This window comes from Elephas maximus, chromosome 1 (genome assembly GCF_024166365.1).
Source record: "Elephas maximus indicus isolate mEleMax1 chromosome 1, mEleMax1 primary haplotype, whole genome shotgun sequence".
In the NCBI taxonomy this organism is placed as follows: domain Eukaryota; kingdom Metazoa; phylum Chordata; class Mammalia; order Proboscidea; family Elephantidae; genus Elephas; species Elephas maximus.
Window position 1 is genome coordinate 25,252,063 of NC_064819.1, and position 20,266 is coordinate 25,272,328.

Here is a 20,266-nt window from a genome sequence, read left to right on the forward strand (position 1 = left end):
GCTTTTTTTTTTTTTCTTCTTCTTCTTTTTTCTGCTGTCCTTAATCTAGATGTGGGGTCTTAAGAATGATTATGACAACGTAGAAATTAGGGGGGACATCCTCAAATTCACCGTTATAGTTCCTCAATATAAAAAAAGAAAATCCACAGCTTGATAGCTGAAAAGTTTTCTACTTATTCTCCCCAAAGCAATGCCAGTGGTTTCAGGCAAAGCAAGGCCAAGGTAAGCCAGCTGATTTTTCGGAGCATGTTTCAGTAACAATTTAGATCATTGGTCCCATTAACTTGTCAAAACAAACAAACATCCATATGATGCGCAGGAAATAGAAATCCTGGGAAAGGTGCCCATTAAAAAAGAATTTAAAAAATAAATAAAAGCAAAAAAAGAAAACACTGCTTTCTGTTGTTATTTTTTGAGTCATAGAAATAACACAATCAGGTGTGTATATTTGAGTATTTCTTTTCTCTATTATATCTGCTTTTTATTAATATTCAAAGATCATCTTTTTCTGTAAACAGGTAATAAAAACATGATTATTTCACATGATGCTTCTATTTAAATGACTGCTAGAAAGAATAAGTCTTAAAGGATGAGAGCTCAATTAGTATTTGCCTTAAAAATATATTTACATAATCATTCATGTTGAATTTGGCCCTGGTTACCTAGTTTTTTTTTTTTTTTTTTTTTACCCTGACTTAGTGAAGGTGAAATGCACCCTGGTGGTTACTTTGTGATTCACTAAAATACTCTCATTACTGTTAAGTATTCTAGGTAAGTAATTCAGTTAGATTTCTATCTGAATGCCACCACCCCCAGCCCAACTCGGGAAGCTATTTTGCTCTGTCTTGCCTGAAAGTTATAAATGGCCAAGATAGTTACAGTGAAGATTTAGACTACATCTGAAATTTAGAAGACAATAGGATTAGAATCCAGAATGCACTGGGGTATAAATTTTAGAAATAAAACTTGGAGATATGTTTGTGAACTTGGATTTAGTTTGCCACTTTCACATCCACAAAAGGCAGGCAAATAAAGGATGCTGTGATCATAGGGGTGATATTGCTTTCAAAGCCTCTGAATGCTTGTGGCAATGCTTATTTTCTTTACAGAGTCTTCAATAACATTATTTGATCTGATGTGTCCAAGGATGTGACAATACTCAATAACACTACACGTTTATATCAGATATAACGTTCATTTCTTCACTGAAATATTGGAAAGAATGACCTTATAACTGTAATTAACCAAATGGGCAGTGGTAGGTAGCAAAGAAAATTGACTTACGAACTGCAGCATAATTATTTGTACCATGTCTTTAAATTTTACACCACAGACAGGTTAAGAGTCGATAGTAAAGGGCAGGTGGCTTCTTCTCTAAAAGCCATGCTCTCTTCCAGTGGTTCAACACTGTGGATCGCCCTGGGGATGGATCAGTCAGCGTGCTTTTTAAAAACCGATTTCAGGACCTGGCCCCAGATCTGCTGAAGCAGGCACTCTACGCTGTGTTCCCAGCATCTGTATCTTTTACAGCCTGCTAGGCTGTTCTGATGAGTCAGATCTGGGAGGCAATGCTCTAGAGCCAATCTCCTTAGTACAACTGCTCAGAAAGTCATTTCTGGATATTCTTTCACACAACTGGAGTTGTGTAACCATTTGAAGCTCTAGATCTAGGGCTCACATTATCAAAGAAGCATGAATGTTATTGTACCAAAATGCAAATAGACTATCTTTCACAAAGTCCAAAGATATCCCATAGGGTTTCATGGTCTAAAAAGCCAAATTCTACCTATGTTCCAGCTCGGCCTTCTGCATGATCAGGTTGACTATGGTCTCTTTCTAATATAACTACTAAGATTCTAGACCAAATCTAAGACAACACGTTTGCCACAGCCACTTGAGAACTTTGGGGCGTTTAAGGGAAAAAGCACTGGACTAGGAGTTAGGAGATACAGGTTCTATTCCCAGCTCTGCCATTAGCTAGCTCTGCGTCCTTGGGGCAAGTTCCTTGATCGCTCTGGATTCAGATTTCTCACTGTGAAATGTGGGATATAACTAAGTGAATTCTAAAGACCTTTACAAAGATGAGTCTCAATCTATGCCCAGAATTCAGGGAAATGATTGAGAAGATAACTCATATTTCTCTTAGTTTAGGGGGATATCTGCACCTCAATTTGCTCATCTCTGAATTGTACAACTGAGGCAGTGGAATTGCACAGACACTAAGATGCTTAAATGACAAGGAAAAAAAGGAGAAATATGCTGAAAAACTTGTGGTAAAAATTAGCGAACAGCCCATTTCCGTGAAAGGGTTAATTAAAATACATCTGATAATGTTTGATTTCAGCATTAGTGTGGGTACCTGATCTCAATATCATGCATCTATTTAAGAAGGAGGTAACAAGGGAGTAACAATTCGCTGCACTCACCTGGCTGCAATGCTTATCCATGGATCTCCAAGGTTTAGCAATGTACATTAATTTTCCTAACGACCTTGTGATGTAACCGAGTTATTATCATTGTATTCTGCAGATAAATAAACAAGCTCAAAGATCCTAAATGGATTTGCCAAGTCCTCAGGAGTCAGAACAACCCAATAACCACTGAGCAATTTCCCTCAGACTTCTTAAAGCTGTATGGCCTCAGAATTAGGGGTCAGCCCTGCCCCCTGGGATGGAAATGCCAGAGCTATAAATCCATAGCTTTGAGAGTAGAGCAACTCTTAAGACATGGGGTCAACACATACGCTCTCTAAAAGTGACACTGTTACCATTTTGTACAATATCCTTCCTACTAATTAATGATATAAGAGCTCTTAGTATATTGAAGATATTAACTTCTTATCATAAACGCTGCAAATATTTGTGTGTGTGTGTATATATGGTTTTTCAAGCTTGTGTATAGGTTTGTGGTTTGCTTTCTGATATAGAGGAATTCTGATTTTTTCTACAGTCAAATTGATCACTTTTTCCCCTTATGACATGGTTTTTTTCAGACATGGTTTCAAAGGCCTTCCTTCAACTATATCATCATCTCATATTATTATGGTTTTATTTGTTAACGTGCAAATCTCTTAACTCTCCTGAACTTATATTGGTGTAAGAAACAAGTGAGGATCTACTTTTTCTCATTTCCCAAAAGTAGTTACCATAAAAAAGCCTTACCATTTATTGAATAATTTCTATTTTTTCCTCTGATTTGAAATAATACCTTCATCACACACCAAATGCCAATGGCTCCATTTTATTTTCCTATATGACAAAGTTAAGCAAGTATATAAATCCTTAGTGCACAGAAAATATTTGTTTGCAGTTTGTAACCTACCATTGTGAGATTGGATAGGAGTCCCTCGGAGGCACAGTTAATGTGCTCAGTGGCTAACTGAACGGTTAGCGGTTTGAGGCCAATCAGAGATGCCTACTTCTGAAAAATCAGTCATTGAAAACCATATGGAGCACAGTTCCCCTCTAACACACTTGGGGTCACCATACATTGGCATTAACTTCATAGCAACTGGTTTTGGGAGATTTGGGAAGGGACCAACCTGGTACCTAGAATATTCAGTTCTACTGAACTGAGAGAGAGAATGGAGATTAGAAGAAGCCAAGGGTTTAGGTAAATTTGGCTAGGATTAGAGAGTCATTTATTAAAGGAAACAAATATTGCTGATTTGTTTTTATAGCAACAGTTGAGACTCTAAGAAAGAATGTGTCCTGATTCTAAACATATCAATCCTTCTGTGCTTTAACCCAAAATTTACCTGAGTGAGGTAGAAAAAGGAATATCCAGCAATATTCGCCTTCTTTATAAAGCTCCCACACGACCACTTCATCTTTCCAAAAGAACAACTCTGATCACATCACATCTCAGGGTGCCCCAGTGCTACTGGAATAAAACCAACTATTTAGACAGGCATTCAAGGACCTTCAAAAACTAGCCCCAAATGTCTTTTAAGCCTCATCTTCTCTATATTCCACTGTGCTTGCTACTGGCTGGCTACAACTGATCATTTCTGTTCATCTGCTCAGTCTGGTCCCTCAGGTTGGATGGAATGCCTTCGTACCCTTTTCCTGAAATATTCTAAACATCTTCAAGGATCCTTTAAATGCCATTTTCATGAGTACTTCTCCAATCCCCTAGACAAAATTAAATCTTCTCTTATATGAATCTGTATAAAAACAGTAGCAGAATGTTGCCTTACAAGGCAACAGGTTGTCTACTTGCGTGTCTATGAACTTTTTGAGGTCAGAGTACTCTTCTGTTCATCAGAAAGTTTAGTGTCTTAAAGCATGATGCAGATAAGATCAATTGAACAGTTTAGCTCTGTAAGAAAGAACTAGGAAGTTGAACGCTAGATTTTTTCTTTTTTTCTCCAAAGTATTTATTATGAGGGAGCCTTGATGGCGCAATGGTTAAGAGTTCGGCTGCTAACCAAAACGTCAGCTATTCAAATCCACCAGCCCGCCCGCTCCTTGGAAACCTGATGGGGAAGTCCTACAGGGTTGCTATGAGTCGGAATCAACTCAACAGCAATGGGTTTTGTTTTTTGGATTTATTATGAGACTGACATTTATTTTACAGAGATACATTTCTTGTAGGATCAATGCACAGTATCTAATTACAATAGAAGAAAGAGAAAAATGATGCTTTTCCAAGCTCAGTACCTCAAACCCTTAATAATTATTTGTCAGAAGGGAAACTTGTCAGCATGATAAACCTGCAAGAGTCAAAAAAAGTCAGAGTTTTGTACAGCATATAGGAAAATGAGGAAACATTTCAAGTCTCTACAGAACAAAATCAATTAGATTTTTTAAATGCCAGCTACCATTAAGTTGGAAACCCTGGTGGCATAGTGGTTAAGTGCTATGGCTGCTAACCAAAAGGTCGGCAGTTCAAATCTACCAGGCGCTCCTTGGAAACTCTATGGGGCAGTTCTACTCTGTCCTTATAGGGTCGCTATGAGTCGGAATCAACTCGACAGTAACGGGTTTACCATTAAGTTAAAGAGCCCCTGGCAGTGCCATGGTTAAGCCTTTGGCAGCTAACCAAAAGGTTAGTGGTTCTAACCCTACAGCAGCTCAGCAGGAGAAAAGACCTGGGGATCTGTTCCCATAAAGATTATAGCCTAGGAAACCCTATGGAACAGTTCTACGCTGTCACGTAGGGTCACTATGAGTCCAAATCAACTCAATGGCACACAACCACCATTCAGTTAAAGGATGGCCAACAAAACATCCTGGGTAATTTTTGAAGCTCTTTTCTTTCGAAAGTTAAGATCTTGATTTCCTTCCCCTATCTTCCTTGAGTAGATGAGAATTAGCACTTATCTTCCTTGAATAGATGAGAATTAGCACTTGTAGAACCACTGAAGAACACTAAATTAGTTCACCAAATAAATTTTCTTTTTAGTCTGCGGCTAAATTCCAAGGCAAGTTATGAATTAATATTCATTTTGGGCCTATCAGCTAGGCTTCGAAAAATGGGTAAGCCTGAAAGGTATAGAAAAGGAGATGAGTTCTCCCTGTATCTTACAATTCTACTCAAGCCATCGTTTCTTACTTGTGGAAATGCCCAAGTAAAAGGCCAAATAATGGGCAGAGTTCAGATTCTCTCTCTCTCCAAAACCTACCTGACACACTTGGAAGTACCACACATTGGAATCAACTCCACGGCAACCGTTTTTTTGGGGGTTGAGGAGGGACAAACCTGGTACATAGAAAATTCTAGCAAGTAAGAAATGGAAGCAACCTTGTGCTCCAAGACCTATATTTGCATCCAGTGAGCAAATCTGTCTCCAAATTTACGGATCAGGCACTGTTCAAATCACTTTACAAATATCAAACTCATTTAATTCTCCTAAGAAACTTATGATGTAGGTACCATCATTGTCCCTATTTTACAGATGAGAACACTGAGACTCAGATGTGGATATAAAGTAGTGGAATCAACATTAGATCCTGTCTGTACAGTTTGGTCCTAGAATCAAGGCATTCAAACACTGTGTTCTAGGGCTGGAGTGAGTTTTGAGTCTTACCTCTTTTTTCTTGTATTTACCCTTCCTTCAATTTCAAATTTTACTTTTTTCAATTTCAAGTCCATGGCAGCCCTACACACATTTACCAGACACCCCACTCTATGATTATAATAATAACAGTACTTCTACTACCTCCCCAGATTTAGATAGTGCTTTCCTTTTGAAGGAAACCCTGGTGGTGTAGCAGTCAAGAGCTACGGCTGCTAACCAAAAGTTGGCAGTTTGAATCCACCAGGTGCTTCTTGGAAACTCTATGGGGCAGTTCCACTCTGTCCTACAGGGTTGCAATGAGTCGGAATCAACTCGATGACAGTGGGTTTGGTTTTTGGTTTGGTTCTTTTTGAAGGGCTCTAAAACAGTCCAAGTAAATAGAGTTTCAAACTTACAGAGGTAAAATCATCTCTCCTCAGATTATCTTTTGTTTTGCATTTAAACATTTTAGATTATAAAAATAATATGAACCTTAGGAGAAAAACTAAAAAAAAAAAAAAAAAAGCCATCCACAAGCACACCATTCAGAAAGAACTGTAATTAACATTTTCCATGGGCTTCCTTCTGTGTTGATGTATGTATGGTGGAAACAAAATTAGGATCATATTCCATATAATATTTTTCATTATAGCATTATGAGCATTTTCCCACATTAACTATTCCACCTACTAAAGTATCAGGTCAAACGGTATGGATTTAAGACACTTGTTAAATTATTTTCCAAAAAGACTGCACCAATCACATTCATATGAGGATACCTACCATAGCATTGAGGGCTATTATTTTCCAACCTACAAAAACATACATTTTCTTGTTTGCTAGTGAGATGAAATATGTTTCAATACGACTATTCATCTTTTGTATTTCTTCTTTAAATGGCTTAGTAATGACTTTTGCTCCTCCCATTCCCCCCTTTCCACCCTGTTGGAGTGGGAGTGTTTTTTTTCTTGATAAATATATCAACACTTTGACATATTTGCAAATATTTTCCCAGTTTCTTTGCTTTTTAGTATTATGTATATTGAAATAGGAGTCCCTGGGTGGCGTAAACAGTTAAGTGCTTGGTTACTAATCTAAAAGTTGGCAGTTGGAATCCACCCAGATGCACTTTGGAAGAAAGGCCTGGTGATCTAAAAGATCACAGCCATTGAAAATCCTATGGAGCACCGTTCTACTCTGACACACATGGGGTCATCCTGAGTCGGGGTCAACAACAACAAGTTTCATTTTTTGGTTATATTGAAATAAGAATGCTGACTTTTTTTTTTTAATTACCAAAAAATTACTTCTTTAGGATTTCTTTCATATCTTTTTTGTTTGTTTATACTATAAATACATTGCTGAAAATATAGAAAATACAGTTCTATGGGAAAAATGTAGTATTTATCCCAGAACCTACAGGTGACCCCAATTAACATTTTAGTATATTCTCTGTCAGACACACATATTACAAACAAGTATGTAACTGTATATATGAGATCATAGATTAAATATGTTTTGCTAAATATGTGTATATATGTATATACATACATATACCAACTTTTTAAAATTAACCTAATACGAGTGCATTCCAAGGTTATTAAATGCACTTTCTAAAACACTATGATTTTAAATTGCTACATAGATTTATTGAATTAATTTCACTATTTCCCATCCATTGACCATTCCATTTGATCCCCCACCCTCTTTTTTTTTTTTAACATTAGTACCTTAATGCAAAAAATACTACAGCAGTAATTGAAATACACTCTGAGAAGCTGAATTATACAATTAAAAGATGAAAATATTTTAAAGGCCAGTAAATTGGTTGATTTCTAGATATTATACCTATTTATGTTTAGACTGATAATGTACTAGAAAGCTCATATTATCACAGCTTCACTGGCAGATAGTATTTTTTTTTTTCCATTTTAGCATGCATAGGTCACTATCAAATTAACTTCCTCCACTATTAAAACCAAACCAAACCAAACCCATTGCTGTTGAGTTGATTCCAACTCTTAGTGACTCTATAGTTATATGTTATTTATTAAAGTGAGTACACTAATGTCCATGCTGATTAATAGGTATATTCTGGATTTGGGGTTTTGGGGTGAATTCCTTTTGTTGAATGTATAGTTAATAAACTAATAGTCACTCAAACTAATCCCAGAGCACAGCACCTTTTTCTGGTTCCATACTGGAATATACCTCGGTATGATTCTAGATTTTAATAATTTACTTACCCTAAAACCAAAAGAAAGGCAACCTACCTTGCCATTAAGGATCTCACATAAAAAGGCATTGTGCTAAGAGCTAGGAAATTTGGGTTAAGTTCTGGCTGTTTCAGTAAATTGATTATATTACCTGAAGCCAGGGCCTTTCTTTGTCCATATCTCCATTTTCCAATATGTTAAGTGACAGGGAATTGAACTTTATTTTGTTATACACCTGGTGTCATATTACGGTGATTCTAGCTTCCTTGGAGATCATGTTTGTCCATTTTTGTCTATAAATTCATGTTTGTCTATACATTCAGAGCTAATGACCTGATTCTCAGCTATGAAATACAACCTCCCTATCAGCTTTATAGCCAACATCTTTTCTTAGTAGTACTTCCTAAATAGAGAGCCAGCGATGCAAATGATTTTATGTTTCTATCAAGCTCTCAGCACTGGAGATTTTAGGTTTCACTTTAATTGCTCCAACTTTTCTCTCCTCCACAGGAATAATAGGTTTGGCAAGGGATGTCTCATTCTTCCTGGAGGCTGTATTTTGAGGCAATTCAGCTTTTTTTTTTTTTCCTTACATAAATCCTCTCCACCCTTTGCAAAGCAAGAAAGAAAAAAGAGAAAAAATCCCTAGGCAAAATAAAAAGAAAATGTATTCACTTTGGGGAAATCCTGGGGGCACAGTGGTGAAGTGCTATGGCTGCTAACCTAAAGGTTGGCAGTTCAAATCCATCAGGCTGTCCTTGGAAACTCTATAGGGCAGTTCTACTCTGTCCTATAGGGTTGCTATGAGTAGGAATTGACTTGATGGCAAGGGTTTTTTTTTTTTTTTTGAGTATCCACTTTGGAGTACTGGATGAACTCCAGGGAATATCACATTTTGCCTCTCTTTAATTCAGACTCTGAGAGAGATCTAGTGTCCCCTCTCTGGTTTCAACTACTGCTGGTCTGCACTCACCTTTAATTATAGGATGCATGTCCCACTGGTAGCTGCAGTTCAGCTCCAGGACACAGGATGGAGAACTCTTAAGTCTGTGACTTTGGGGAAACTTGGAGAATCCCATCTGTGAATCCCCCACCCACTATTCACCTTATATCAGGGATCATGGGACCGAAATAAGCTTTCCCAAGAGCCCTGTTCCCAGGTATATTCTTTGCTGCCTTGTTCTGGCTTGCCCTTGCCCTAGGTCCTAAGTATAAAAAATTAGTGTATACAAATTTGGTTTATAAATAAAAAAAACATGTCCCCCTGTGCTCATTCTCTGAGTTACTATGAGATCTTGTAGCAGATACCTAGCTTCTCTGTTTCTTGGTTCTCTACAATGAGGAAGGGTTGCCCAAGCCCTGTGGGCCTTCTGAGGTCCTTTCTGGGGCTGACATTCTCAAATTCTCTGTAAGACTACTTCCTTACTATGTAAATACTTTGATAATGACTGTTTTAGCAGAAAACAACCCTTTACCACAAAATGCCACAGCAAACAAGGAAAGCTGCATTTAAAGACAGAGGAAAGTCAAAAAGATCAGCAAAAAGAAAGGCCAAAGCTGTAGCTTGACCCAGGATAACCGATACACCTACCATTGGAAATTCAGGCATGACCAAAAAAAAAAAAAAAAAAGTGTTTTTCAGGAGTGGCTAAGTACATCCACTGGCCCGTCTCCCAAGTGTAAATGTCACCAAACCCAAAGCCCATTTGCCATCGAGCCAATTCTAACTCATAGCGACCCTATATGAAAGAGTAGAACTGCCCCATATGGTTTCCAAGGAGTGGCTGGGAGATTCGAACTGCTGACCTTTTGATTTGCAGCCTTAGTTTTTATCAATTGTACCACCAGGCTGGTGTAATCTCCCCTCTGTGACAACAGACTATGGGTAAAGCATCTGTCTTTGGAAACCACTTCCATTCACTGTTAAGCGCAGGGGTTTGGGTGGTCTATGGTCCAAATCATTATAAAGAAATAAAAATAAGTAACTTCCTGGTGTTACTTATGTCAAGTATCATGAGTACAGGAGAGAGGTGAGCTTAAATGTAATTAGAAAGCAGGACCTACTGAGTAAGGTTTGCAGGTGAATCTTGGGGATTGTTTTCCAAAGGCAAAACCAAATCCAACTTAAAGGATACATGAAAAATATCGTGGCCAGAACCACATGATCTCTTCTAACTTTAAATTAGTCTTTATTTCTGTTTAAAAAGCAAGATGAAAATAAAAAAAAAACAGCTATTTGTGCACCTGTTCCAACTCATGGTGACCCCACGTTTGTCAGAGAACAACTGTGCTCCATAGGGTTTTCAATGGCTGATTTTTCAGAAGTAGGTGGCCAGGCCTTTCTTCTGAGGAGCCTCTGGGTAGACTCAAACCACCAACAACCTTCCAACTTCTCAGCAGCTGAGTGTGTTGATTTTTTGCACCACCCAGAGGTCAACATGAGTCAAAATTGACTCCGCAGCAACTGGCTTTTCTGTTTCTGTTTAGAATCGTCTTTATTGAGAACTTCTATTGGAAAAGTCCTATTAACAGGCCAAGAAGAATGAAATAGTTTGGGGCTATCTAATCAGAGCATTAGCCTGTATATTATGCTCTATGGCTTACAGAAATTCAAGATTTCATAATTTTTCAGCTTTGTAAATCTTGATTCTTCTGTTCCCTCCAGTAGTCAAACTCGAATGTATTTTTCGACACACGCCTAATGTGTTACCTACGTTTTATTCAACACTAGTTGAGTATCTGCTATGTGAATTCAGCACCGTGCCAAGATCTGTGGAACATTTCTGTCTCCTGTAGGCAGCCACTCTCCCCTGTGCATTCTCAACAATCCCGAGGACGCCTATATTATATGGCAGATCTCATCTCATCACTTCTTAATTCTGTCTTCATGACTCCCACACTAACATATGAGCTCAAGGGCAAGGCTGATGCCTGACTCAGTCCCAATTTACCTCTGTCTTGTACAGTATGCATGGTAGGTGCTTAAATTCTGTTTGCCAGATGACTGTCCTGATTTGGTTCACCCAATAAGACTGTAAAGTAGTCATGGCCTTATGCTAGGTTCTCAGAAGAGGAAACCAGGTAGCAGAGGGTTAAATGTTATGTTCAAGTTCACATAGAAAGTATACTAAAGACTTGAGCTTGGAGCCAGGTCTGCTGTCTCTAAACTGCACACTGTCCAGTGCCACACACATTACCTGGTCACAGAAGAGATTACTCTCTCACATGCCTGCCCAACAATGGGGAGAAGTTGAGTTACTGAGCAAATGACTTCTTCATTGGATGCTCAGCAAGGGGAATAAGAGGTTCTGTCACTGCAGATGACTCCCATAGATCTTCTTTCTACTTTAGCAGCTTTTTTCCTCTATGTGTTGGTCTCCGAAGCTTCCTGCTGTCACAGACACAATAAAGTAACTTAACTCCAGCTCCCCAAGCCTGATTCACAACTCGATTAAACAGTGATGCAACCATATAGGTGTGCCTCTGTGACCGGGTGGTTAAGCCAGATCTTCTGGCGTTTAGAAGCCGCTGGTTTGATTTTGTAAGAAAACATTATCTGCATCGATCTTCAACTGGACAACTGTGCAAGAGTTGTCAAAAAGAGAAAAAAAATAGTAACTGTGAGATGTGTTACATTTCAAAAATGTAGCCACTTTCCAGCAAACACTGAAGTTTACTTTTGGACTGATGTATAAATATGGCTTAAAAGTAAGGGGAGACTCAATACCATAGTTTTGTAATAACAGTGAAGATACCATTTCCATCAAACAGAAACCAGTTGTGTTCAATTGTGTTGATTCAAATAAAAATGTGGCAAAGTCAGGCTTTATTATGAATAACCTGAAGACACACACACACAAACCACAGAGTAGATGGCTCCAATAACTTCAAATATAAAACTGAAAAATTATTTTTTAACTCAGTTGCTAAGTGAATGAATGAAATGTGCACACTATACCCATTTTGATCAATTACTTATGCTCTCGCCTCTAATTAGTTCTTTTTATTCACTGGGTCTTATAATTCAGACAGATTCCCTGCAGATACCCTGTGGTGGTGAGGGGTTTAAACTACAGGTTCAAACAGCTAAGTTGATGAACTTGTAAGTGGTGTGTGCCATATCAGTGAGTAAGATTATTACCAAATCAGGGCACTGATGTTTGAGCATCTCTTTAAAAGACATACTCACTTTCTTTTCTCCCAACTCCTTGCCCTAATGGTTCAGATTCTTCCAATTTTTACTTAGCAAACATAATAAATTATTAGTCATGGTCAATAGATAGACTTTTTTTTTTTTTTTAATTGTACTTTAGATGAAGGTTTACAGAACTGGTCTCTCATTAAATAGTGCACATATCGTTTTATGACGTTGATTAACAACCCCAAAACGTGTCAATACTCTCCCTTCTCAACCTTGGGTTCCCTATTACTAGCTTTCCTGTCCCCTCCTGCCTGCTGTTGATATAAACTAAGACTCATGCACAATGCTGAAACATCAGACAACTTCCCTTTTTCTCTCTATTGTTACTTTAGAGAGAAACGGGTCAGAAATGCTTATTGGTTTGTCTAATTAAGAAAATTTTCAAATATGAGTTTTGTCTCCTCTTCCTTCCTAACCCAGGAGCCCAGAGAGGAAAATGAAAGTCAAGGCTTAAGTAAATAGTAGCCAGTTTAAAAACTAGTTGATTTGATTTTAGGATAAATAAATCAGCTGATTTGATTTTATCCTAAAATCAAATCATAGATCTATCAGGATAGGGTAATGCTAGAAGAAGTATTAGAAATCTTTCAGACACCCTTATATTTATCCTCATACCTACACATGCACACATACACATTTCATTTCAAACATTAAACATGTCCTTCATTGTACATGGTTCTGCAATAGACCTAGAGAGGTACAAGACTTAGTACCTGTCCTCACAGTTCCTCATGTGGTAGAGGAGACATACCTAATAAAACTAATATGTTTACAAAGTTAGAATGAAGTATGTATGAAATAGTAACTAAAATAAATGCTAAGTGTTACATTACAAGGGACAGTTCTGTGGAAACACAGAAGAGCGATTAATTCCCCATGAGGAGATAAGGAGTTGGATGTTTGAGCTTGAGAAGGATTTAAAAAAAAAAAAAAAAGGAAAAAAAAAAACAATGGCATAATCCAAAAGACAGAGATATGAAATTATATACTCAGAACAAGATGGAGTTAGGTGAGCCTGGAGGGACATGGGACACGGGAGATGGTGGAGGAAAGATATGTTGGGATCAGACTCTTCACTCAATACTTTAATCATTACTCTTCAGTAGGACTATTCTGGCTCAGCAGTTAGCAATCAATTAATTTAGTCAGTAGGACAGGCTATCTGATAAACACATGTGACACAGAGTAAGAAGGAAATGTCGGGCTAAGGCTGTGGTAGTTTTAAATCTCTGTATCATTCCCATACTTCAGGTAACTTTAAACCTCCAAAAAGCTTTATGACTTAACTATGGACTTTGCTGAGGATAAAAATGTGAGCTAGATCATCTATTTCTCATGACTTTATCTGTAAATTCTTTGGATTAAAAATAGAAAACGTTCACATGAATTGAAAAGGTATTAAAAAGACCCTAGACTTCTAGGGACTGCCTTCTGCCATTGCCATTGCCAAAGATCAATGTCAGCTACTCTTCTTCCTCTCGTTCTCCCCAGGGAAGTGTGCCAAGTCCACCCATTGTCACAACAGCATTTGCCCTCTGACCCTTAGCAAACAACTGCACAGGATGCCTTTTTAAACTGCTGGATATGACACCCTTGTTTCTTTAAAGACTGACCTGCAGGGTTAATTAGAGAGTTAAACACTCTGCCCATCTGGGGCTAACATGTACACTTAGACCCATGAAGCAAAGCGAGTCCTCCTAGCAGATCCTAGCCTTGGAGGACTCTAACCCAGCAGAAGCTACCTATGTTTTCAGGATAATTTCAGAAATTCAGACACAAGGACCTATTTCTTCATCATTACCCTTTAACAGGACTATAACTCTTAGTCGTTAGCAGTCAATTAAACATTTGGTCATAATTCTTTTTCCATTATTTCTTAGGACTGTAAATGGACAGGACCTGGGGGGCACAGAGGTTAAGTGCCTGGCTGCTAACCAAAAAGTCAGTGGTTCAAACCCACCAGCTGCTCTGTGGGAGAAAGATGTGGCAGTTGGCTTCCGTAAAGATTTACAGCCTTGGAAACCCTACGGGGGCAGTTCTACTCTGTCCTATAAGGTTAGTATGAGTCAGACTCAACTCAATGGCAATAGGTTTTATAAATGGACACACTCATAACGATAGTGCCACCTTCTCTTCTTGCAACCTTGCAAGGACAAGGAAGGGAGGGAGGGCTCTGTCACTGTTCTGGAGGGTAATGTGTTATTCCAAAGATAAGGGATGAAAGGGAATGCCTGCCTTATAATGATGACAACATGGGTGATAAGTCAAAGCAGGTTAAAAACAGCACTGAAGAATCAATTCAGTAAAAGACTTTAGAGATCATAAAACCAAAACTTCATTTTGTTGTTGTCAGATGCCATCGAGTCTGTTCTGGCTCATAGAGACCGCGTGTACAACAGAATGAAACACTGCCTGGTGTTGCGCCATCCTCACAATTGTTGTTATGCTTGAGCCCACTGTTTCAGCCACTGAGTCAATCCATCTTATTGAGGGTCTTCCTCTTTTCCCCTGACCCTCTACTTTACCAAGCAGGATGTCCTTCTCCAGGGACGGGTCTCTCTTGATACCATGTCCAAAGTATCTAAGACAAACTCTCACCATCCTTGCTTCTAACGAGCATTATGGCTGTACTTCTTCCAAGAGAGATTTGTTCATTCTTAGAGATGGACAATATGAAAGCAAGACAGCAAATGTGTGTCCCAATGCTTTGCAAGTATTTTATGAGTGTAAAAGGGCTTTCCACATCTCCTTCTTTGAATTGTGTTTCAGATTTAAAGTAATTGCATTACTTATTACATTTAACTACGAGAAATGCCTAAGTTTATACTCGTGCCCATGGCTTGTATTCTGAAGGTATTAGAACTGCATCTCAGGTACCCCAGTCAGCTGATTCAAGTTCTGCTTAAAAGCCTATTAAGTTTTTGTCACTAGGACAGGTTATCTAATAAACACATCGAAGTATTAATAAATAGTAACCACTGTTTCTCTCTGATAAGAAGGTTTTCAACTCTAAGTTTGGCCCTTACAAAGGGTAAAGAAAATTGTATGAATTAATGAGAGAGGGAAAATTCAAGATATGCAAGAAATGATAACAGGTGCTCCAGACACAGACATATAATGGATATATGTCCAAGTATGTTGGAAGTTATCTTAGAAAAGACTGGAAGTAAAGAGAATTCCCAAACAGATGGTAAGAATCTTGAGAGAGATAAAACTAAGTGAAAACAAGGGAAGGAAAAAAGAAGTACATTAAGATCTAGATAGTTGTACAGAAGACAGTTTTTACCTTACACTGAAAGATGAAACAAGTGTAGCATTCTCTGAGCTTGGAGTGAAATAAAAGAAAGGACACTAATTTGGGGGAGAAAAAATTTGAAGTTGTAAAAAACCTTATGTCCTCATTAAACTAAATCAAGGGGATACCTCCAAAAAAAAAAAAAATCCTAAACCCATTGCCATTGAGTTGATTCTGACTCATAGCGATCCAATAGGACAGAATAGAACTGCTCCCTAGGGTTTCCAAGGAGTGGCTGGTAGATTCGAACTGCCAGCCTTTTGGTTAGCAGCCAAGTTCTTAACCACTGTGCCACCACAGTTCTTCAAGTGGACACAACGCACCACAAACACCTTCCCTATACATAGTTCAAGGAGCTTTGGTGGTATAGTGGTTAAGCACCCGGCTGCAAACCAGAAGGTCAGCAGTTTGAACCCACCAGCTGTTCCATGGGCGAAAGATATGGCAGTCTGCTTCCATAAAGATTACAGTCTTGGAAGCCCTATGGGATAGTTCTACTCTAAATCTGCTTGATGGCAATAGGTTAAGAAGTAATCACTATTCTGACTCTATCAACAATTAGTTTTGCCTGTTCTTGAACTTCATATCAATGGAATCATATAGTATCTTCTGTGTCTGGTTTATTTCACTCAACAACATTATGTCTATGAGATTCATCCACATAATTAAATGTAGTTTATTCTTTTTTATTGCTGTGTAATATTTCATTGTGTAAGTATACCACAATTTATTTATTCACTTACTGTTGAAGGGCATTTGATTTGTTTCCAGACTGAGTCTATTATGAATAAAGCTACAGTGAACATTCTTATACATGTTTATTTGTAGATGTAAGCACTTACTCCAGTATCAATTCTATAGGAAAGAGTTTTTTTTTTTTTTTTTTTAATTCATAGTTCAGGAACCCATGGGTGGCACAAACAGTTAAGTCCTTAGGTTACTAACCAAAAAGTTATCAGTTCAAATCCACCCAGAAGTGCCTCAGAAGAAAGTCCTGGCAATCTCCTTCTGGAAAGTCATAGCCATAGAAAATCCTGCGGATTGCAGTTCTACTCTGAAACACGTGGGGTCGCCATGAGTCGGAGCTGACTTCACAGTAGCTGACTTGAGTTTTTTTGGTTGTTGTTCTTTTATACATAGTTTATAACACAACCTCCTTTCTGTAGAAAAGACTTGCACCCAAAACAGCCAACTGTGGACCTGGATCTTGAGCCTGTATTTGATAACAGTAACTAACAGTTGAATAGCACTTCACAATAACAAGGACTCCTGGTGGCACAGTGATTAAGTGCTCAGTTGCTAACTGAGAGGCCAGCAGTTAGAGCCCACCAGCTGCTCTGAGGGAGAAAGATGTGGCAGTCTGCTTCCACGAAGATGTATAGACTTGGAAACCCTGTGGAGCAGCTCTACTCTGTTCTGTAGGGTGGCTGTGAACTGGAATCGCCTTGATGGCAACGGGGTTTTGGGTTTCACAGTTAACAGACGGACTTGCTATATCTGACCCAATTTTTGAAAGCCTTTTGTATTTGGCTTGGAGAGCAGTGGCTTAGAGTCAACAGATTTGGTGTAAACTCTAGGTTCTGAAACTTAATAGGTCTGTGGCCTTGGAGAAGACATGAAACTGCACATTTATTAAATGGGGATACCACCATCTATACCACCTCCCTTAAAAGATAACCATGAGGGTAATCAAATGAAGTAAGTATTTTATAAATCATAAACCAAAACCAAACCTAGTACCACTGGGTCAGTTCCAACTCAGAGAAACCCCGTAGGGTTTCCAAGGCAGTAAATCTCTAAAGACGCAGACTGCTACATCTTTCTCCTGCAGAGCCACTGGTGGTTTTGAACCACCGATCTTTCAGTTGGCAGTCAATTGCTGTAACCACTGTAACACCTGGGTTCCTATAAACTATAATGTGGAAGGTAAAAATCTAAGAGTTAAGAATTATGAACAGTATATTGATGCTGTCAAAATAGGGATGCATATAATATCTCAATCTATGCTGAACAAATAATCCGAGAAGCTGGACTATATGAAGAAGAATGGGGCATCAGGATTGAAGGAAGACTCGTTAACAACCTGCGTTATGCAGATGACACAACCTTGCTTGCTGAAAGTGAAGAGGACTTGAAGCACTTACTAATGAAGATCAAAGACCACAGCCTTCGGTATGGATTGCACCTCAACATAGAGAAAACAAAAATCCTCACAAGTGGACCAATGAGCAACATCATGATAAGCGGAGAAAAGATTGAAGTTGTCAAGGATTTCATCTTACTTGGATCCACAATCAAAAGCCATGGAAGCAGCAGTCAAGAAATCAAAAGACTCATTGCATTGGGTAAATCTGCCACAAAGGACCTCTTTAAAGTGTTGAAGAGTGAAGATGTCACCTTGAAGACTAAGGTGCGCCTGACCCAAGCCATGGTATTTTCAACTGCATCATACACATGTGAAAGCTGAACGATGAATAAGGAAGACCGAAGAAGAATTGATGCCTTTGAATTGTGGTGCTGGCGAAGAATATTGAATATACCATGGACTGCCGAAAGAACAAACAAATCTGTCTTAGAAGTACAACCAGAATGCTCCTTTGAGGCAAGGATGGCGAGACTGCGTCGTACATACTTTGGATGTGTTGTCAGGAGGGATGAGTCCCTGGAGAAGGACATCATGCTTGGCAGAGTACAGGCTCAGCAGAAAAGAGGAAGACCCTCAAAGAGGTGGATTGACACAGTGGCTGCAACAATGAGTTCAAGCATAACAACGATTGTGAGGATGGCGCAGGACTGGGCAGTGTTTCATTCTGTTGTGCCTAGGGTCGCTATGAGTCGGAACTGACTGGACGGCACCTAACAATGACAACATAATATCTTTGTGTGGTTTCTCTTCACTCTGCTTGGGAATCAACTCACTAAAGAATTTGGTCATAAGGAAAGATGGCAGTGAAGGCTCTATTATACATACCATGGTCCTTTTTTATCTTCCTCCAAGTATGAAATTGTGTTTTAAAGGAAACACTATTTGTCAGGAGAAAACAAATTATCTCTTTAGACACACAGTAAAACATGAAGCATCTAGCCATGTACTAAACGGTTTGTTTTTTCATTTCCAGAGATATTTTTCTGCTCTTCAAGGAACACACTGGATGAACCTGTATTGTCTTACCTCTTAAGGGAGTTATATCCTCTTTCTTACGTGTAGTAATTACAGAGTTAAAGGCCAGACTTCTTGGGTGGTTAGATCTGATGGCCTTTTACAATCACGCCTAACCCTGGGATTTCTATGATAAAAAATAAAAATCACACACAATACAGTTGAACTAGTAAAAAAGCCACAAATAGAGAAAATGACTACATACCATTTTCATGTCACTTGGCATTTATATTTCATGGTTTAATGTCTAGAAAATTATTCCTCGTGTCTGGGAAATAAGGAACAAAGTTGCCTCAAAAAATAGCCTTTTACTGTTTTCTAACTTTCCAAGGAACTGGCTTCTGGATTTTGAGTCATAGTCTTCCAACAGGAAAAAAAGTTTTGGCTTGGCAGCTTACGCTTTTTGTCTGAATTAAATAGATGTATACAAAATTAATGAAGGCAGACTCAAAGAGATCCCTAACAGAGTCCATCAACCTTATTAAACACAGCTTCACTTTATAATGGTTTCTTGGAGCCATAATGGTCTGCAGCTGTCTGAAAGATTTACTGTCTAAGGGCTTTGACCTAAACTAAGATTTACAAGGGAAATTTCTGAGGAGTAACATAAATGTAAGAGTGAGGATTATTCAAAGGGAACGAATCTGACACAATTCAGAAGGGATTAAAAATACTTATATAGTAAACGCCTTCCTCAGTTTAGTAGAAGCTTCCTTTTGCAGATGCAAACATTGAGAGGGAAAGTGCATACAAAACATTGCTTCAAGATCAAGATAACTTTTACAGTGATTACTTCATATCCTGGTGACTTAAGCTTCCCTGTGAAAGAAAAAAAAAAAAAACCTTTACCACTGATCTTCCTTTGGAAATCTTTTCACTGATTTATCGATTGCAAAGGAGGGGTATGGAGTAAAAGAGAGACCCCATTCTCTTCTTCCACTAAGGGGCCTTGATGTTTCAGGATCCAGCTGCCTTCAGATGCTCAGATAAAAGCCACTAAGTGCAAAGTAGTCGTATTGTCTACTTATTACCTCCACTTATCTGCTTATTCCCTCCTTGAAGTCCTAGTTCTGTCTGCAATATCAATCACTTCTCCGGCAGCTTGTCTCACTACAAAGGGATGATTTGATCCCCTGCTTAGCCCTACAGAAGCAGCAGACTCATGCAAGACTAATTCATGACACCACCAAGGCTACGGGACGAGATTATCTGGGAGGTGGGGGTGGCATGTTATTAGAACACAATTCTTGAAAATGAGGTCGAAATTCAATCTACCTTCCCATCAAACATGATACAGTCTAGGCACTAAATTGGCATTGGGATAAGCACCAAACACATTAGCAAAAAAGCCTTGATACTTTTTCTAAATAAATATGAGCTACAGTTGGGCAGA

At 38.6% G+C, this 20,266-nt stretch overlaps 1 protein-coding gene across 8 annotated transcripts in view; it reads right to left on the reverse strand.

Moving 5' to 3' along the window:
- The window catches only part of TP63 (tumor protein p63), a 348,320-nt gene that overhangs the window by 106,423 nt on the left and 221,631 nt on the right, over positions 1-20,266 (reverse strand). The gene's annotated exons all lie outside the window — the stretch shown is intronic.